This window comes from Athene noctua, chromosome 8, assembly GCF_965140245.1.
Source record: "Athene noctua chromosome 8, bAthNoc1.hap1.1, whole genome shotgun sequence".
Lineage (NCBI taxonomy): Eukaryota > Metazoa > Chordata > Aves > Strigiformes > Strigidae > Athene > Athene noctua.
Window position 1 is genome coordinate 22,156,614 of NC_134044.1, and position 21,721 is coordinate 22,178,334.

At 47.7% G+C, this 21,721-nt stretch overlaps 1 protein-coding gene and 1 long non-coding RNA gene across 3 annotated transcripts in view; one reads left to right on the forward strand and one right to left on the reverse strand.

Moving 5' to 3' along the window:
* The first annotated feature begins 11,170 nt into the window (after nucleotides 1–11,170).
* The window catches only part of TBL1XR1 (TBL1X/Y related 1), a 130,801-nt gene continuing 120,250 nt past the window's right edge, over nucleotides 11,171–21,721 (forward strand). For both annotated transcript variants that reach the window (XM_074911691.1, XM_074911694.1), the window contains exon 1: nucleotides 11,171–11,304. The gene's annotated coding sequence lies outside the window, so the exon portion shown is untranslated. The remainder of the gene's footprint in view (nucleotides 11,305–21,721) is intronic.
* Nucleotides 15,735–21,698, reverse strand: LOC141963077 (uncharacterized). The gene is made up of 3 exons (XR_012634043.1): nucleotides 21,040–21,698; nucleotides 20,478–20,571; nucleotides 15,735–18,505 (listed from the first exon to the last, which is right to left on the reverse strand). It is a non-coding gene; the product is annotated as an uncharacterized LOC141963077 (long non-coding RNA).

The window sequence follows — 21,721 nt, forward strand, 5'->3', positions numbered from 1 at the left end:
GCATCTTTTCTCATTCTTTCACATTATTTTTTGGGAAGGGACTTGTGCTCAGAAGATCTGGGGGAAAAGAAAACAAGTTGGAGGTTTTGGGGTTTGGTGGGGTTTTTTTGTTTGTTTTGTTTTGTTTTTGTTTGTTTTTTGTTTTTTGTTTTTTTGTTTTTAATGAATGAGCCTTTTCTTGGAACCTGCTCTAGCAAATCTGTTTGCACCACCTGAATTAAGCAATTTTGGGCCTCGGGTCTGGTGAAAACATGCTGCTCTCAACCCGCCCAGCACTCGGCTCCTAGTTAGCAGCTGTTCAAGAGCTCAAGTATATTCTTTTTTTTTTTTTTTTTTTAATGATGGGGTGGGGAGGGAAAGCAGTTTTTCAGAGGATTGTACCCTGGAATGTAGGCTGGAAACCTTTCCTTCTCCCTGCCCCATGGCCTCTGCAGCTGGAACAATTTCCCTGGTATTCCTGTGCACAGATCTATGATAAAAGTTTCCATGGTGTTCTTGAGCCTCTAACACCGCTTTGGTATAGTCACCTGCAGAAGCAAAGAGAGGATTCACCCTTTGCCTTCCATTGTTTCATTCTACATTTACAAACAGGTTTGGTTTGGTGGTTTGTTTTTTTTTTTTTTTCTTAATTTTTCTTTTTAAGGCACTCTTAAAAGCAATCCATCAGATTCCCAGGGAGCTCAGTATGGCAGAGGCAGCCCTGGCTACAGAGTGGCCTTTGTGGAGCAGGTCCGTGGGCTCTCTGCCACCAGCGCCGCGGGGGAGCCTTGTAATAACGACACCGGCATCGACCAGATGTCTTCTAGAGGATTTGGTTTCAAGACGCATGGCTGCTAGTTCAGGAGAACATGGGGGGGGGGGGGGGGGGGGTCTGCTCTAATATACATGATTTGTTTAAAAAGTTTGCAGGTGTTAGAATTTTTATTGAAGTCAGGGAGCTGAGAAATTATATCCAGTCAGTGAGGTAATGCTTTCTCTGCTCAGACTGGGAGTGGGGAGCACACACAATCTGCATTAAATAAAGGGCAGCTGTGTTGCCAGCACAATTTTATACATATGAAAACTAATCTGAGCCATACCAAGCCAGACCTCTGTTCCTGCAAATCCTTGTAGAGAACAAGGAAATCCACTGATTGCTTGCTGCTTTCCTCCAAAAGCTGGTGGGGACTTGCAAGGCAGACCCTCCCTGCGGGGTGGGAGCCCCTCTCCTGGCGGGCATCACTCCACGGGCTGCACCCCAACAGCTATGGGGATGAGCTGGGGGGATCGGGGATGCTGCTGCAGTGAAGCCATCCCTGCAGCTCGTCACAGGCTTCTGGGGAGTGGGAACAGCTGCCTCCTCTCTCATCACCCAGCTAATGCCCATGACATGCAGTTCGGGGGGGGCCCAGGTAGAGATGGGTCCTTGCTTTTGGCCAGCTGCAGGGTTTTGCTCTCCTAAGCCAGAGGAAAAGGGGTTGAGCACACAACAGCAGTTGTTCCCATGTACCTATTCAAGGGGTTTGTTGTTTTTTTTTGTTTTTCGGGTTTCTTTCCCCTCTTTCTTTGGGCTCAGTTCTGCTACTTGCTGAAGCCCCAGCAGAGCTTTGAGATTATTTTTTTTTTTTACATAGGTAGGTTATAATGTCAGGATATGAGGTTGAAAGGGCAGGTCTGAGTCAACTCTCAGATGAATTCTGAGTATTTCCTTTCTGCATGGATGAGATCCAAGAATTTATCTCAGTTCAATAAACCCCACTTATTTCTGATGCTCATTCAAATAGACTTTGAATTCCACACGCCTACGGACCAGGGCTGGTCATTCAGGTTCTGCACAGCTCTCTCCAGAGAGGTCAAGACCTGCAGAGTCAGCAGGGGGAATGTTTTGGGACTTGCGATGTTTCTCCTTGGACTCGCAGAGAACGGTGCACAGCCCTGCCTGTGTTGGGCACTGTAAGCGATGGTGGTTTGGCAGATGGGGGTCTTGTCTGACCGGACAAAATGGTTGAATTAATCATATCTACTGCTTGTAAGGATCCAGCCTGTAAAGCTCAGGTAGCATCTTTTCAAGTACTCCCTGTATCCAGTACTTAGGGGCAGAAGGACCCAGCAGACATGGGTACTGCTCTAGGGGTGCAGGTACAGGCTTTGTCTTCAGCACAGTCCCTCCAGCAACATTGCACCTTACCCCCATCACAGGGGTTACAGAAATAGGGTTGAAATTAGAGCAAATGATACTTCACAGGTGGGAAGTTGTCCCCAGGGGCTTGTGGGGTTTCCACCAGCTGGAGCTAAGACGCCAGAGCCCCCCACATCCCACCACGCTGCCTCTGACATCCTCTGCATCCCTGGGCCTGGGCTGAATAAGTCCCCCAGGGTCTTCTGGCTGCTTGAAGTAAATTTTCTCTTCTTTCCCTCAAGGCTGTCTTTTCCCCTATTGCTGAATTTCACTCAGCATAATGATTTCGAGGGCACCATTTTCAATTTCCTCTGCGGAGCCAAAATTAATACTAAGTTTATGCCACAGTGTAGCAGAGCTTTAAGCATCCACCAACAGTGTGCATATTTCAAAATAATGTAATGGCTCCTAAACCCAAATACTGCTTAAAACCACTACCGTACTCCACTGTAAATATCGGTGATACCTACCTGAGCTGCTGCGCCAGTAATAATAACTCCGTTGGTACTATTTATGTGCCCATTAACATCCCACTGCGATGACCATTTTATTACCACCAGGAGCATAAGCATGTGCAGATGTTGGGGCTGTGGTCGGATCATGCTGCAGGGCAGGGAGAGGTGCTGGTCCTTGCCTGTGGGAGGGGAAGGGTCTGGTGGCACCACCATTGGTGATCTTCTCTGCAAGAGTGTGTCCAGGGGATCTCTGAAAGTGTTGAAATTAAAGTCCTATTTATGAAAAGGACATGGTTACAGCGTGCCTTGTTGCAGCACAGAGGTTTTCTCCCGGGGGTTGTGGTACTGCTTGTTTTGGACACAGATGGAGCAAACACATGGCTCTGAGTCTGCCTTTGAGCATGGCATGGCTGGAGGCCAGGATGGAGCTGGAGACCTCTCGATAGCACTGGCCCAGATGACGGGCGTGCTGTTGAGCTGACTTCAATAGTTTGTGTACGGGGTCCGTCTGACCAGAACAACCCTCCCTCCTGGTCCCCTTGGAGACCAGCCAGACCTCGCCGGTGAAGGACAGGCTCAGCCTGTCAGACTGCCTTTCCCGGGTGCAGCATTCCAGAGGGATGCTTCGGGAAGCCTTGTTGGCAGCACAGCGCCTGTGCGGCCTTTGGCAGAAGCAGTGATGTGAACGGCCCGGCTCTGACGGGGCTGGACTGGAGGGGGCTTGGACATCTCTTCCCAGCCTGAACCCTTCCGTGATTGCTCGTGAAACCGTGGATCTGTTGGGCTTGGCAGGGAGACTCCGCGTGACTCCAAATGAAGTGAGGCTTTGACTTGAGCTTTCTGGAGGTCAAAGCTGGAGGAGAAGCCGACTTGCCCAACCTGTGGTGAGGACACACTCTCCTCTGTGCTGGAGTCACTAGTGTGAAAGGGTTTCCACCACTCCTCTTGCGGGATTTTCCATCTGACCTTGCAGCAAGGAGCTTCTCCTGCGAGGAAAGACTCATAGCTTGCATTTTTCTCTTTCCCTTTTCAGCCCTGTCTGCATAGGGAAGCTCCTCTTCTCTTGCTTCCATCACTTATTTCTCACCATGGCTCTAGACAGAGGTTAAATCCAGGCAAGAAAATTTGGGTTGGTTTTCCTTGGTCCCCAAGCCTTGTGGGCAAATTATTGAGTTGAAGGATTTTAGTTGAGTTACAACTTTGTTTATGCCCTTCAGTTTACGCCTCGCCCCTTGTAAGGAGATGGCCACATTTGGTTTTTTTAGGAAATACACATAGATGGGAGGAACAGAGGAAAGTTTGTCAGGAGAACAGGTTATAAGTGATTGCTAAAACCATGGGTTTACTGAGAACATTTGTTGCCTTGGGCTAGTGCTTTTGACTCTGTTTATAAAGGAGCAGAGGGATTATAAGAACCCGTGTGTGCAAAAGTACACAAGCCATTAATTACGGCGACCGCTCTGCGATACGGTCTAGCAAGAGCTAATGGAGCACGAGAAACCTGTGGAAAATGTTAGCGAGAGCTGTCAGGATGTTTGTCTTACAAGCTGCTCTGGATGATCTCATCCCTCCCAACGTTTCGGAGGGCGAGGGGTGTGCCAGGTCAGCTGGAGGCGGCGGGCAGACGCCCCAGCTCTGGAAGGAGGGTGATGGGGTGGAGGCAAGGGGTCTGCACTAGCAAAGAGAGGTTGCGGGCACTGGGGGTACTTGCTGCTGTGCTCTGCTGCTGGAGATGAAAAATAGGGATGGAAAGAGTATGACTTGAGGGCGTTCGCAAAGCATAAAATTGAGTCTTTTCTTTCTGCTCCTCTGAAACAGCCTAAATAAAATGTCACTTGGTATTGCATAACCAGGCAAGTGAGTGGCCTGGGGAGCAGCTCGGAGTGGGGGCAGCAACGGAGCCCCTGGGTGAGAGGCTGCAGCAGGCAGGAGGAATGCAGGTGGGCTAGGGAGGTGCTGTGGTGATGCATGCAGGGCAAGGACACTTCCTTGGGGGAATTTCCCTGTGACCCTTCCTTCTGCCTCCCTCTGTCCTCAGAGATGATGCCCGGGGGACTGAGTGATGACAAACAGGCCAAAAATGGTGGTTTGGTGATGTTGAGGCCGGAGGTCAGCTCACTGTCCTGATTTATAAGTGATCTTGCTTGCTGTGTCCCAGGGCTGCCTTGGCTTTTCATTCATGCTGGAGATGACGAAGGGCCATGCTTAAACATCATTACTGTGCTGGCACGGGCTGCTTTTAGGAGCAGGAAACCACTCCCTTTATCCTCGCTTGATCTTTCAGAATGAAATATGTGCAGTGCCCTTGTCGGCAGTAAGAGCCTCCTAAGGAAAAAAACAAAAGGTTAGCAAGCAGAAACAGATGTTTACCTTTAAATTCTTGCTTTGTGTGGACTAGTGAAACTGAAGGAGGGAGGTGTTAAGGGAGAGAGGTCTGCAGCACAAAAGAAAATGCTCCCTGAAAGCCCAAGAAAGTTGTGTCAGATTGGATCTGCCTTTCCCTTGATTCTGCTGTGGCTTTTATTTGGCCTGGCATTTAAAAGTTATTATTATTTTTTAAACGCATCGTTCTATTAAGAGAAAGATAATTGCTTTTTCTTTCTTCTGCCTGAGCTTCTTAACATGATGAAGATACAGAAAATAAATGCCTGGACATGAGGATGATCTAATAGGCACCGAGCAGCTCAAGTCACTGTGGACCAGTTTAAAAACATGGCACTCTTCCAGGGTCTATTTGTTTCTCTTAATACAGTGATTTGTTTTTCTATATTGCTCTCTATAATTATCATTGCACTGTATATTCACTGGCTCTAGGTTCAGTGTAATATAAGTCTGGAATTAGTCTACTGAAGTCAATGTCAGATACGTTTGCTTTAACAACTAAACTAGGTCTTAGTCTCATTTATCCTCCTGTAGCTCTAAATGTAACTCCACCAAAGTAAATACAGCTTCTCTCTTGCCGATGTTTTCCGAAAAGCCAGTCATGGCTGGGCCAACCCCAGTCCTTGGCTACACCTTCCAGCCCTGTGCTAAACAGCGCGCTGCTGCAAGATAACTCGAGGCATCTCGCTACGCCTTTGGACTGAGCCTTGCTTTAAGCCCCTGCTGAAAGCCGTCTGCGTTTGGCCTAGCTGGAGGAGGCAGGATGGCTGGGTCAGAGCCATCGCCTCCCTCTGCGCCGCTGGCGGTGCAGGTTGGCGTTCCTTTGCTGCTTTAGTTCACCCTCCCTCCTAAACGTTGGGTAGATCTGGGCTCAGGCTGCTCTTAAATCTGGTGCTTGAACCTTTTGTCGTTATCTGGACTGCCAGGTCTGGAAATGGCTTTTACAGGTCTGTGAGATCCCTTCGTTTCTTTGTCTCCCCACATAACATGTGCCTGGTTAGTGCTGAATTGGGGTTTATCCATAGTGTTCAATATTTATCCTTCCCAAGCTTGTTTTCAGTAGCTGAGGGGGAAAATGAACAGAAAAATGCTGAAAGGCAAAAAAGCAGGCCTGGTTTAAAAACAAACCGAAAAAGAAAATCGGTGTTATTATTGTGAGTAGAGTTGACATCTGCTAGTGAAAGCTGTTGAATTGAAAATTTCAATTCTAAATCCTTGTGTTTTGGGATTAAACACAGGGGGAGCACAAGGGTCACTTCTTTTCACCATTGGGCTCAGTCCCAACTCTGTCCCCTCCTGGTGAGCTGGCTGGTGCCTGGCTGGGGCTGTTTTCATCCTCGGGTGAGAGCTGAAGCCGTGCAGCAGAGCTGACCCTCACCAGCCCTCCTGGACCGCATGGAGGGCTGAACTGGCTCCACTGGGCTGACTGTGTCTAGATGGGGTGATCTCAGTACTGGAAATTGGCCCCTAAAATTCATTGCCCCCCCCCCCCCCGAAAAATTATTGAGGTTTACATTCAGAGGACTCAGCTTCTTCGTTACAGAAATATTACAGTGTGGGTGCATACGTCTGCCGTGGGTGGCAGCTCTTCAGTGCTGAGTGTGTCCCCTGCCCGAGCCGCCTGTGCTGTGCTGCCTGCCTCGGCAGCGGGTTCCCTCTCCTGCTCAGGGAGGAGCATCCGAGGCATTGATAGCTGTTCCTCGTCCCCTGACCTGGACCGCCCCTCGGTTTGCTGGGGGGTGCTTCCAGCCCCAGGGGGTGACTGCACAAGCACCCCTGGACCCGGCGGGTACACGGGCTCCTGGCTCGGGAGGGTACATGGGCTCCAGCCCACCCTCTGCACCATGGTCACCTGGATGTCCCCTGGAGGGATGGGTTCCCCATGGACGTAGCTTTATTTTTTAGCAGGTTTTGGTTTGAGATGGCCACAGTGATGAGGTGTAGCCATGAAAAGTAACAAAACACATGGGATAGGACTGATCTCCAGCCACACACGCTGTGAAGCCAGTGCCAAAACTGGGGTGATTGTGCATCACTTTCATACCTAAGCAACTTGCTCTGTGGTCTCAGTTGTTATCTGGTGAATCGGCTGCTAAATTTGGGGGTACGGGGCCTGCCTGCACAGCTGAGCTTGGGAAGAGCCCTCATAACTCTGGAAAACCTGCAAGAGGACCATGAATTCTGAATGCTGAGGGCCAAGGAGGCAGCGGGCTGGCAGCCAAGCTGAGTTTGACAAAACCTCTGCCAGCTGGAGAGCTGGAAAGCATTGCAGCCCCACGGGCAAGGGCTGTGGGTGCAGGGAGCTGGGGGGCAGCCGTGCATCATGGCTTACTCATGTGCAAAGTCAGCAGTCTTGGGTGGAGGACTCGGCCTCTACTCGGATTTGCTATTGTGTGGATATATATATATGTATGGAAATTACTGAGGAAAATGCAGGTTGCTGGGCTGCACTCAGTGGCCACGGTGCTGACACACCTTGGGTAGAGGGACCACAGCCAGTCCCTGCTCTTCCCCCAGAAGCAGCCAAGTGCTCTCCTGCGGGCTCTGGTAGCATTTCTTTAAAATAAGGAGGAAAAAAAAAAAACAAAACAAAAAAACCTCTTCAATCCCATCCAATCATTGATTCCGGTATTATTCTTATATAGTTTAGGGATTTTTTTTTCCTTTCTCAGATGGAGGCCATACATGTTGATGGGTGCCGAAAACACGCTTCGTGCTTCCCAGTGTTTTCCCCAAATTTTTTCTTCAGTTGCTACACAATAAGTGCATTTCACAGCTCTGTGCTGCTACTTGATAAGACAGCTGGAGAGAAGCTATTTTCTGATTTTCAGATACCACAGTTTATCTCTAATGCTAGTTTTCACTGTCAGTTTAAGAAGTTCTTAGAAAACTCTTCAACTTCCCCCTTAGTACTGAGATGGTAAGAGGCAGATAAAACTTACCATTTCCTAATAACCAGCAGAAAAGTTTAGAGGGTTTTTTTAGATGTAAACTGGGGGGCTATTATTTGGGTTTCTTTTTGAGATGACACATGCTCACCCCTACCTCAAGAAGAAAGAGAAATGATTAGCAGTCCTTTCTATTGGACTTTAAAAAAAAAAAAAAAAAAAATTACCCAAAGAAGTTTTACTGAAACCTGCAGATTTTGGGTCCAGAACTTTCAATTCAAAGCTTAAAGTTTTAACTGGAAGATTTCCCCAAGGGGAGTTTTTTGCTGGGGAGTTTTGTTGGCTGGGCTGTACGTCCCATGTGACCCCACGATGGCCTTTCAAATGGGAAGTAAAGATGTTCCCAGTCACAATGCCTCATCAGGGATGAGGTTGGGCTTGGGAGCTCTCCCCATGAGGGAAAAGAGATATTTTTTTGTTGGACAAAAATTACAATTTTCCATAGGAAATCAGGCCTGTCTCTCTAAAGAGTTCAGTTACAAAACCCCCATTTTTTGAAAAAATATTGTTCCTGTTGGCTGTGTGCATCACTTCAGAGCAGAGAGACCTACTGGTCCTTTCCTAAGCAAGCCCCAAACCAGCAATATCCAACCAGCTCCTGCTCCCCATTAAAATTCAAAACACAGCCTTTCTTGCTGCTCCTTTTCTCAGATGACATTTAAACCTGTCAGCAGTTACAACTGGTGTCGTGTAATCTTTGTAACCAATGCAAAAATTGCTCTCTTGCTTCATGATGGCTTCTAAAAACAGAAGAAAGAGAATGGCTAAGAATGGACAAAAATACGCCAAAATGCCTGTGTGCTGCTTTCCTTGCTGCTAGTCTGACAGCATTTCCACCGCTCCTCCCCTGGAAAGCAAAATAAACCTGGGTAGTGGTGAGTAATAACGTGCAATGAGCAGGGATGACAAATATATTTATCAGCGGTCAAACAACACGGACAATGTGTCACCCCTGTCCCCACGCTGCGTTCGGTGGCACCTGTGTTGTTATGGATAAAGAGAGGGTGCTGGGATGTGTCTGCTGAGAAGCTGGACAACATTCCTGTAGACCAGCTGAAAGGAGATCCCCAAAGGGATTCTTTCACCCACGGGCTCTGGCATTTTGATGCTAGGCTGCTTGCATCCCAAAGGGCTCAGGATGGGTACTTGGGTGCCTGCTGGCGTCCCCTGCCATGCAGCGTGCTCGTCTGCCCCCTGAGAACGGCCACAGCTGGCAGGGGCTGGGTCCTGGCCACGGGCTGCTCCTGCTCATCCCACAGCAGCTCGTTGCGGGCGCAGGGGGGAGGTGAGGGGCAGCAGTGGCTGGTGGTGTGCCCAGCGCCGTGAAACCCAGCAGCTCTCAGGCAGGTATCTTGTATATATGGACACTTATTCCATATAGAGTCTAGGTACAGGGTACCTGGGCATGTTTCTGGGTAAGCATACTATGGGCAGCAACTGCTGCTGTGTCTGCACACAAAGTCAGTCCTGGTCGGTGTATGGGGATGCACTAATACTGCTCTGAGCTTTGAATACGCATGCAACCATTTTAATTGCTTTCATCTGGTGTGGCCACTGGTAAACAGCAACCTATTATTGTTTATATAAAGTACAAAGGGTGCTAGACAGTCCTATCGAGCTGTTTCCGTTTCTCCATGATTAATATATTCAAGTCCATAGTAATTTGTTTTTATAAACTTCACAAATAAAAACTTGATGTTTTGGTACCAAGCTCAAATATGGGAACAATTTCACTCTCAACGCCAGCATTTCTGATGCGAGAACTGAAAGGCGTCCAGAAATGCTGTGTTTTCACTGAATATTCTTCAGTCCCAAGATATAGCATTTTTAAAGCATTACAGAAGCAAAAACAATCCCAGTGCCTTGAAAGCTTTTTACACTGACTCTGCTTCATGGAAATACTGACTCAGGGCCAAATGGCTGATTATATCGTATGATGTAAGAAGGAGTTAGAAAGCTTAGCAGGGAATTAGAATAATGAAGTTTGTGTGTGTGTGAGGTGAAGAGGGGGACACAGCGTTTATTAGAAAGCTTTAAATGTTTTGCAGCTATATGTTAGTTGCTTGCAAAAGTATCACGGAGCCTGTTGAAAGCGATGGGGATTTGATGTGTGACAGGCTCTTAGCTGCTGAACCGAGCTTCTGGTCAAGATCTTTTCAGTTCATTTAAAGGCTGCAAAATCTTTCTTGCTGGGGTGTGGAGGAAGCAAACACCACTGCTATGTAGCCAAGGAAGAAAAGGACTTTGCTGTGTTATACTTCTGAAAGGGGAATGAAGGATGTACCAGTGTCAGGGGAGCTAAATTCTGGCCTGGCTTCTGCTGTCATGTTGAACTAAACAGGGAGATTTGGGGATTGTTCAGTGCTCCCTGAAAGTGGATGCTGGCAAAGGGAGGAGTATGATGCAAGGGGAGCCCCAGCTCTGCCCCTTCCCTGCTCCTTGCTGGTGGGAGCCATTTCACTTGGGTAGATTTTTATGGTTTACTTTATCTCGTCCTGCCAGGGAGAAAAGCCATTCATTGCAAACATGAACTCTGAGATGAGTAAAAACCAAAGATGACCCAAGTGCCTGAAGGCATAAAAACAGCTACTGAATTGTTCAGCTTGTTTAATGAAATGGAGCAGCACAAAGACACAGTTCATGTATAGATTTATATAGACAACAACACTGGCACTCAAACAATTTATGGAGCTCACTGCAAATGGTAAGATTGGGAAGCTTGGCTGCTGTTGGCTGTTTGAAAGAGATCTGGGATGGGAAGTCCTATCAGAAAACCTGCCCTTGCTGTAGTGTTGTGATGGCAGAATGTGAAGGAGCTGGGGACATGCCAACTCATAGCTGCTATTGAAGATCAAGGGTAAGTTGGTGCTTAAACTCAGGTCTGGCTACAGCAAGGTGCCACTTGCTGTCATCGTCTTGCCCTTGAGTTGTGACTCCCTGTAGAGCCGGAGGTAAGTCACTGTCCTGCTGCACCTGCAGGACAGACAGAGCTACGAGGCAGATCTGCTGCAGTTCCCTCCGGCTTTCTAAACAGACGTATTATATGCGTACACATACATATACACGTGCACAGCAGACCGTGCTGTCCCTTCCTTCGCAGCCACCCCCCCCTGTTCCCAGCAGAGCGGCTGTGAGCAGGCAGCTGGCTGCCCTCACCCTGCCCACCGCTGCCTGCCTGCCTGCCTGCGGGTGCTTCCGCTCTGCCCGTGGCGCAGCCCCCGCTGCCTCTCCTGCCTGCAAGGCAGCTGCGTGCAGCCCCACAGCCGTGTTTTCTGCCAGCCAGTTCCTGGCGCGAAGGGTGAATAAGGCTGTCTCATCACGCCGCTTCCCACCTGGAGTGACTCATCGGACGAGATGAGATGTAAGTGCTGAACTATATTCGATGCCTGTCTCTGAAACACCACCGGGTTCGAATGATGGTGCATGTTGTTAGGTCCCTAATTTCCTCTTTAATGGATTTTCTAATGCATGTGATGAATAAATAGATGCTCAATAGTAAATAGAAATACCATTTGCAATCTTGGACTTGAAACAGGGCCATAAAGTTGCTATTATTTATGTTTACTGAAGTCCCATGAACCTCGCGGGAGGTGGAATGTGTGCAAATGCTGAAATGATTTGGGCTGGAAGCACACAGTAGTGTCAGCCCGGGCCACTGCCCAAGGAGCAACTCGAGTGTGCGCGTGGTTTTCGGAACATGAATGATCCCATTGACTCCTGATGGCCTGCGGATGCAACCCGGGCTGAATGAGTCTTGTGTTTGCATGGAAAGACAGTCCAGAAGGAACCGAGAATGTTTCCAAGCAGACATTGCTAAATGTTGCTTTGTATATGCAGAATCTGTGTCCCCATCCATGAGCTGAGTTGCTGGTGAGGGGGTCCTGGGTGCCACTGTGCAAGCCTGGGGCTGGGCTCGGGGAGGAGCTGGTGTGAGCTGGACCCTGCCTCTGTCCTGAGCTGCTCGCTAGACCGGACTCAGCCCCTGGTCAGGGATCACGCTGCACAGGTCCCTCAGCAGCCTCCTATGGAGTTTGGGGCTGTCTGCCCTGATGGGTACAGCAATTTGAGCCTCTTGGTTTACAAGTACCACGTTGGTACAGAGTAATGCGATTATACATTCCCATCAATTTGTGTAAAGTTGGCAACATCCTCAGTGAATATTTTTGTACCTCCAGTTTCTAAATGGCATTACTGTTAACAGCAATGTATCATCATTACCAGAAAGGCTTTAGAGGATGCATGAGCAAAGTGATATTACTTAAACCTCTGCAAGTACTGTGTGATAATTAATCAGGCATGGGTTGGTTACGTTTTCACCTTACTCAGGAGAGAATAACACAGTGCAATGGAGCAGGGTTTTGGTTAAAATTCTCTGGTGAGGCGATCCCCACCCCAGGTCAGGACAGCTGTCTCCCCATATGTTTATGAGAGCACCATGGGCCAGAAGCTTTGTGTGAGTCTTTTTCTTCCTGCTGAAGCATCAGATAGTGCCAGACCAGTGCCAGAGGTGAGAACGCAGCCCAGAGAAACCAAGGGTCCTGTCTGAGACTGCAGACCCCCAGCCCTTGCTGGCCCAGATGTCATTTGATTTTTCAGGGTCTCATTCTGCAGTTGCTGTGGCTATGCTGCTCCCTCCAGTCGTGCCGTTATGTATTAATAGGGGACGGAGCTGGCAGTGGGAAAGGGTAGCAGAAGTACACATTTGTCTTGCTGTCCAGTAAGCCACATAACAAATAGTAATGCCAAGTGTAATCCTGCTTCAGTTAAAACTGTTGCTTGGGTTTGTCATCATTCATTGTTCAGAGTACAGCTGCTTAATGACAGGATGTGGGAAATGAAAAGTTTTTTATGTCCTCGTAGACTTTTTAAAATAAAAATTCCTGAGCAACGGAGGGAGAGAAGGCGTTCGCACAGAAATTCCTGGATTTGAATGCCGAGACACAGCCTGGCCAGAGCGAGCCTCCCCTCAATGGGGCTCAGGAGACGGAGGTTTTGCTCTTAGCTTTAAAAATAACCTGCTGTGTAAAGCCGGGCAGTATCCGCGCCTCGGCTTTGTTTGCTTACGTTACACATCTGGTGCAGCTGTCTCTGCCCAGCGCCTTGCAGAACGGGACCTGCGTTTGATAGGAAGAAATGAAAAATAAAAGACAAATTCCATGTATCTGCATGGGGCCACTTCTTTGCAAAATGCCTCGTGTTCAATTAAGTTAGCAAATGTTAGATTTTTGAACCTAAATATAGGGGAATGGAGGGAATTAGCCATATGGACTGTGAGCAAGCGGATGAAAGCTGAGGTGGATGGGGCACTTGCAGAGGACACTTAAGCCAGTAATGAAGAGACAGCCCCAGCTCTGCTGAAAGCTGGGATGCATCGGGTGCCTTTTTCCTTTCTGGGTCCATCATAGTAATGATCTTAATTTTTATAGAGGCCATGGTGGGGCTCCACCCCTTCTGCATGCTAATTGCTTCTAGTTGACAGTGCAGAATTACCGGCGGGTGCATGATCTTTGCTCTCGGTGGGAACTCTCCTGCCTGGGTGTGCTGCACATCATGTAAGCAAATAGGGAAGCTGACGGTGGGAGATGCATTTCATCCAGACTTTAAACTCATTTCTGGCAGGCACAGCCCTTGAAGAACCACTGAAGGCTGGGATGTGGCCAACAAGTCTACACAATTGCTAGCCCAACCCCTCCTTCACTCTGCCTCTAGAAATAATTCTCTCCTTTCCTTTACATGTATTTATTAAGCTCTGTCCTGAACTATGTGAAATCAGTGTGGAATTTGCCTGAGGTTCCTTTCTGCTGGCCCAGGGCTTCCCAGCAGTGTAAGCAAAATTAAAGGAGGTGTGGGGGTTGAGATGAATTCACTCCTGCTTATTGGAGAGGGAGAGAGGAGTCGGGGTGCTGTGCTCCCTGCCCTCAGCGCTGCAAGAGGGATGGGGAGATGCTGAAATCCCTGGCTGTGGGCTTCCCACATTCCTGGCATTTACCATGTTTTACAATCTCAAATAAATGTAACCTTTTTTAGGATTATTTGACATGTTCTTACGATAATCTATTACCAGCAGATCACCGCCATGCTCATCACTACTCTCTAGGTCCAGAAGTTGTTCTTTCTTTTTTTTGGTATCCTTTGAAAAATTCTATTTCCAACAAGCCTACTGTTATCTCACTTTTGCTATTTTAAGTTCTGTGGCACAAAAAGGCTGACTCACAGAAAGCCGTGTTGTAGGAAATATTGGCTCTGCTGAGGAAATAATTCTCAGTTCATTCTTCCACTGTGTGCTTTGGGTTTTTTTTCTGTCCCTCTTTTTTTTTTTTTTTTTTGTGTGTGTGTGTCTTTTGGTCTCATGTTATGGCACACATCTAGCACCGTGAAAGATTGAGAGCTATTTCTAATGCACTGGTCTACCCAGTGAAATGTCTTTTTCTGTATATACCCCGAAGTGTTTTATGTACCTGCTAGAAATGTTACACAGGATGCTCACACAGCTCATAAAATTTGGTCTCCTATTGGAAATGTTTTGTGGAAGTATGGTGCTTAATCTACTGCAGCCATTCACAGTTAATGTTGTCGCGGTGCGCATTGGAGGGGGTGAAGATTACAACCAGCTCAGGGAAGTTTGATATGTTATCAGAATTCCTCAAGAATAAAACTGAAAGAAATGGATGTTCAATGAAATGTAGATAATTGACTAAAAAAGGGGAAATACGGGAGGCCCCAGCAAAGTCATCCCTCTGGCTGGACTTGGACTGCAGTCAGCTCCTTCTGATGAGTCCCTGCAATCACCCTTTCACAGCTAAGGGATTGTATAAAATGAAACCAGGGTGTGCTTTAATTGAGTGTTAAGCACATCAGTGATATGCAGCGAAAGACAAGGCTGGAGATCCAGGATGAAATCCTAGCCCAGCGGGGTGGGGGAAAAAAAAACCCAACAACTGCAAAACCTCTATTGACTTCCAGGGCTTTAATCACTGGAGCAAGTTGTCTAATAACGTACTGCAGGGTGTGCTTTGGCACTACCATCTACTTCATTCAGTTTACATTTAATATGCCAGAAAACAGTGCCTGATGTCTCGTAGATGTGCATACAGCGTACATATCTACAGGAAATCAGCTGGTACCAATAATATAATAATAAGAAAAAATGGGGACTTTTGAATGTACCTACTGATATCTTTTTTCTAAACATTTTTGACACTATCGTTAGCAAAACCTAATTAGAAGGTGGTTTTCAACAGTTGCTGTCCTCAGGACATAAAGTATAGTCCTCACATAAATAATATTATCATCTTTAAAATACTTTATAAACACTAATTTACCCTCCCAATTTTCTTGTGAGATAGATAATTATGTGTTAACAATAATATCATCATCATTAGTCGCTGTGTTAGTCCTCTCTTTTTTTATAGATGGAAGCTCATGCCCTGATAATAAACAGCTTGCTGAAGGCCACATGAGGAGTCTTTCAGGCCTCTGATTAGAGAGCAAACAGTCCTGGCTCTGTCCTCCGCTCCCATAAAGAACCAGAACAATGTAGGTAATAATGAAAGAAAAGCAGGGCTTTAAGTATGGGCAAGAAAAAGAAATCCTTTTCAAGTTGGCTGGATTCCTGGGCTGCCAGGAAATATTAAAATAGTATGTGACAGAGATAAAGGTAAATACCTAACAAATACTATACCTTTTGTACTTTTGCCTTTATTTAATCTGCAGTAATTATACCGAGTAATGTAGATTATATTATGAATCACGATGATACTTACAATACTGAATTTTTGCAATCACATCCTGACCCTGTGAGATAATCCGCTTTGATCTCATACAAGAGCCAGATATGTCTTGCTTGAAACTTCAGAGGTGTGTGATAGCAGCTGGTACACACCCTTTTTCGTAATCTTGTTAAAATAAAACAAGTTTGGATTTGCTTAGCCATCGTAGGATGTAACATCAGAGTTACAACCCTGCTGCGAAGGGAGCTTGCCATAACCGTGGAGTTAACAGGGGCCTCTTCAGTATTTCTCTTTGAGAAGTAACTTTTTTTTTCCATTTTAAGAAATGTGGATATTTACATATCCAACTGAAAAAAAAAAAAAAAGAAAAAAAGTTAAAACAATCCTTAGAGAGCGATTAAAGCCAAAACATAAATTTGTTCCCATGCCTCTAACTCAGCTCGCTGTGTCTAAACTAATTACTACAGGAACTCCGAGGCAGTCAGGTCTTGCATTGCCGGGTGTGCTCGCAGAGAGGTTGTTTAACAACAGCCTGCCTGCTGTCATGGTATCCACTGTCAGAACATCCCCTCTCAAGGAAACACCCCCAGTCCACATCAAAACTGCAGCTCTGCACCTGCGATAACTAAAGCCGCTGGGGTCAGTCCGTGCTGCTTTCCGGAGTCAGGTCTGTATCAGCATCTTTCCGTGCTGTTCGCTCGTTTTTCTCCTCCACAATTGTGCCAAATATCCACGAATCCTCCTGGGGCCAGATTCTGGGTAGCAAGAGATGACGTTCAGGGCTTTCAACACGATGCTGATCGGGCTGGCTGGTGGCCCCGGGACAGCTTTCACTTCGTCCTCCCTCTTGTGCCAGGAACCGCGCTGGGAGCCCAGGGGGACAGTGGCGTCCTCTGCCCACAATGGCAGCCCTCTGCGGGCAGGGAGGCCCTGGGACTGCAGCAACAAACCCATTGTTTTGCCTCTCCAAAAATTAAATGGAAATGTGCCTCAGTGGGAGCAGCCATTCTCCTGCAGGAAGACAAGGTGCAGGAGCCCTCGCTTGAAGGGGGCTGAAGCAGCTGGCAACCTCTCCTCCTCTGTTTCTCTCACTTTTCCTTTAAAAATATGTTCCTCTGGCACTGATCTGAAAGCTCTCCTTGGTGTGACACATTCAGACACACATTTGTATTCCTCTTAAAGCCTTTAGGGTATGCTGGGCCTCTGGGCAGGAGGTCAGCAGCAATAAAACAATAAGGCCAATGGCTTTGTTTGGTAAATATCACAGTCCGGCAGCAGCAGTTCTTAGCTTTGTCATCTGTGGGCCATGCTATTTTTTGGGGGCCTGCTGGTAGCTTTTAAAAATAGAAGCATGAAACTGCACCCATGCAGAAGAGCCGGGATGAGCAGCCCGCTCCCCACTGAAGGTAGGTCTGTATACCAGGGAGGTGCTAACTGGTTCACGTGTTTTACCACCACCGATTTACAGCAGTGCTAAACGTGGTCTAAGCAGCGGTAACTCGTGTCCTGAAATTTCTGAAAGAGCCACTTCATGGCTTTGGATCACGCAGTTCATCAGCTCTCTATGAATGAAGGACTATTCACCTGGTCACGCAGTTCCTCTGCTCTTGCTGTTTATTCTGGGAAGCAGAAGCCTCCAAGATCGATCTGGGTAAGTGTATCAATGAGATGATTGTTTTGGGATTGAATCCTCTCTGCCTTATGGAGATCTACAATGTATTTGTCCATGTATACTTTAAAGCAACTGATAAAAATAAGTAGTAGCGCTACCAGCAGTGTTAGACATTTTTTTACCACGTGTCCATTGATCAATTACTGATGAATTTTCTTCAGTGTCCACTGATCAATTTACTGAGGAAGGTAGTGGCAGAAGATGCTCCCTGCTCAGAAACAAGTCCATTCCCCAGCACGTCCTCTCCTGCAAACAGTCGCTGTCAGCACTGCAGAGAGAATAAAGCTAATCCCTTCAAACTGGTGAACTTCCATTTCCTTTCTTGGTATGCACAAGACAAAGACAAATTATTTAGAGGTTATTTTGTTTAAGTAGATATCTTCCTCATATTAAGGGAAAGTAAATCTTAAGAGTATGGAAGGCCACTGGCCCTAACTGTTCAGTGCTCCAGATTCAGAGGTGGAAGTCATGGGGAAGTTGCTAGGGTGTGCGTGTACCTATCTCTACTCTTTCCCACTGTTTTCTGGCAGGCAGCATTATTAAGACTAAGGGTGCCTTTGTGGTTTACATTAATCCATTTTGGGACTGCAACTGAAAAAAGCATCTTTCGTGGGGAATCGGACTGTTGGTGCAGGGAGCCTGACTCCAGCCCCCTGGAGCCAGGGTGCTCCCCTGGTGGGAGCCTACCGGTTCTTCTGTTTAAGTCAACAGGGTTTAAGTCCCGCTTGTTTAAATATCCGGTTTAACTGGGGCTTGCCTCCATATCAAAGGCAGTATGGTAATTTTTACGAGGGAAAGGGTTGGCCCCGGTGTTGGCCAGACTTGTCCCTGCTCTCCCTGTTGCACAACGCGGTGCTGAGTCACTGCCATTTCTCACTCAGTGAGTGCTCGGGTCTTCTTGGTGCTGTGTTTGTATAGGATGGGGTCCCATCACATGTGCTGTAACTGGGGGAGCCTTTGCATAAGCAAGAGCTAAAAATGAACAAAGAGTTTTCCTAGTTTGCTAGTATTTTATTTACACGCTGCCATGTGTGGCAAGTTTCATTCCGGCTCTTCGATTGCGTGGTGGACCAGGCTTGAACTTGCTTTTCTGAAGCCAGTCATCTAATTCCTCCTGATGTACTACTGGTATCTCACTGGGCCTTCAGTCTCGCCCCGATCTGCAGAAGATTTATGGATAGATATTATATAGATTTAACACAATACCACGGCTTTTATTATTTGCTGGAAAATGTTAATAAAAAACAAGTATTACACATGCATTTTAATCCCTGAAGTGATTTTTGAGTAGAATGCATGAATTATTAATTGTTGTTATTGTTATTATTGCAGTGCATACCTATCTCACAGGACATTGTGAGGATTAATTAATTCTTGTAAAGATGTAAAAGGCCATATAGGTGTCAAGGGTTATGACTAAAGTGCTTTGAAAATGGAAACCACTCTGTGAGTGCCAAGTATTATTATTTATGGAGTCCGGGCAGTGTGCTTGGTGCCGTGCAAACACTGGACCAGTTATTGCAAATATTTGCTTATATGTGCTTAGTAGGCCAAGCACTCGTTGTTACAAGTAATTTCAACTATTTTAAGGATGTGTCTTACAAATATGGCCATGAGAAGACTTTCCAGTAGTTGGGATGGCAAAGCCACAGAACATCTGCACTCTGAGGGCACGCTTTTATTCAAACACATGGATAAACCAAGACCTGGTCCAGGTCTAGATCCAAAAGCTTTGTCCCATCTTTCTCACTACTAGGAGACTTAACAACAGTTATTGTTTCAAAGGAAACATAACAACAGTTATTGTTTAAAAGTGACTCTCCCGGCCCAAGGCAAAGCCAACTCTCTAAGCTCAGCTCACTCGCTGAACAACCTGCCGTAAACCATAACCTGCTCAACTGCCCTGTGTTACCCAACATCTGTTCTTGGAAACCTCTGAAAGCGAGAACCTCCCTCCCATATGCTCTGGAAGTGGCCCTGGTAACTGAGCCCAGCTGCGTATTTGGGCAACAGAACTACAAAGTCTAAAGCTCATCACGGAAAGTGAGGCCTTTGTGCAGTCCCGTGGGGTGTTTGCCTTCATAAAGGGAAACCAGAACAAAATGGATGGGTTAGAATTATAACAGCATAAATCTGCCAGAATGCACTGGGTAGATTCAGCAGAGCAGAACGTATACTTGGGTAATCACCCGGTCGCGTACATCACGATGTTAAAAAGGAGAGCCTGGCACCCCGGAGTCCCGACTGCACATTTGGAGAACATGAGACCACAAAAACCTTCAGCCAGATTACTTCAGTTCAGCACGTTGTCGCTGCTCAGCAGATGGATGGGAAGACGGTGTTTGTAGTTCCTGTGGGCCAAATAACGCACACTCGAGGGGTTTCCCCTCCTCCGTTTCTCACACAAGCTTTCTGAACGTTACACCTCCCCTTCCTATTTCATGGACTTTGCACAGCTCCTCCCATACCCTTCGTCAGGCCCCTGGTGTCCCACAGCCCCTGCAAGAGGTCCCTTATCTTCTTTCCTCTTGCCTTTGGCTACGTACATACTCCTGTTCCCCCTTCCTCCACCCACTGTTATTGCTTATCTTCTTTTACCAGGGAAATAAATCATTCAGAGTATCCAGAGGTTCAGCTCCTTTAGAAGCATGGACAGGTCTGAAATGATAATGCAGGAAGGTGTTAATGAGTCCCTTGCGCCCTTTAAATTTCCCAACTTTCACCAAAGTGGTCACATTTCGGAGTTGGACCTGATACAGTCTTCAAAAATTATTGCCTCTTTACATACCTAAAGCAGACCACCTACGCATCATTACTGGGAAGAGAAAGTTGCCCACCTGGGCCATTGAAATCACTGCAGGAATAAACGTTGAACATAAGTGGTTTGCAATTACAAATATGCTCTCTGGCTTTCTAGAGAGGCTTTGGTTTCCTCATATAACCCAGGCCTCTTCAAGCAAATGGATTGAAGGCCCAGGGCTTTCTCAGAATTAAATAATTTTGCAATGCAAAAAAATCTATTTTCTCTGAGTACTTAATTTTTATTCTTCATAAAAGAAGGAAAAGTGCACGGGCCTGGTCCTGAAAAAAATGAGCACTGTGAGATGATCCTACATGCAGAGACCCACCCACCTGCTTTCATCCAGGCTTTATGGAGTCGAGGGGTCCCATCTGCTTGCAAGATGAAGCTTGGGCAGGTGAAACCTGCCGTGTACCAGTCGTTAGGCTGAAAGTAAAATCCACCTTTAAGTCCGGAATGGCTGCCTTAAGGCCTAGTTATTTCTCCTGCAATGCCAAGTTCTGTTCACAAAAAAAAACCCCCAACCCAATAAAAGAAAAAAAAGTAAAAGCTATGTTTGTGGCCCATCTCTCTCCTGTTTTGCCAGCTGCAGTAAAAGCCAGTTCTGCAGAAGCACGGTGATGTGGAGGCCCCAGTCGGGCAGCACCAGACGTGGGCCTGGGCGCGTGGCGAGCCTCTGGCCCAAGGAGGAACGGCCTCTGGTGTTGCCATCAGATCTGAGCATGGTTTGTGGTCACTGGGACTCGGCGTGAGTGCCAGTGTCCGGACATGAGAGTGCTGGACCAACGCCCAAGAGCGTGAAACGCTATTGCAAAAACATTTTAAGATGGGAAGGACTGCCTAGTGATGGATGTGGTTTCGATTAACATAGCTCGCTTTAGAATATAAACTAACCTGCGATACGATAAATGGGATTTCAGATCTAAAAATGGACAGCACCCAGGTAGGACACTGCATTATTAGTGTAGAGGCTTCACTTCATTAAATAAAATTACAGGGCAGACGCAGTAACGGGCCCGGGTGCAAGCGTCAAGCCACACGGAGCCCCGCACGGCGCGGGGCAGGATCCCCAGCGCCAGGTGCCATTGCCAACCGCCATGCGCTACCAAAAACAACCCCAAGTAAGAACGCCACGTTAAACCCTGCGTTTACATAAGCGCTTCTGGCAGCGGAGTGCAATTAATGGCTTTCCTAGAAAAACTTCCAGGCCCCGCCACGCCGCCCGGCTGCCTGCGGGGCTCCCCCCCACTCCCTCGGGGTCCGAGCCCCGGCGCCCCGGGCGCGGGCTCCGGCTCGGGCCTCGCACCCGTCGGCAGGCCCGGGGCGGCCTCCCCTTCCCGGCAGGGCCGCGGGCGGCCTCCCCGCACCCGCCTCCCCTCCCGCACAGCCCGGCCGGCGCTGCGCCTGCCCGCGGAGCGCGGGGTGTGGGCAGAGGGGGAGGCAGCGGGGGAGGCAGGGGGTCCCCGCGCTGCCAGGGCGGCGGGTCTGTTTAGCCGGGCGGCCGCCGCAGCCGGCCCCGCTCCTCCTCGCCTGGCCTCGCCTCCCGGCCCCGCTCCTTCCCTTCCCTCCCTTCCCG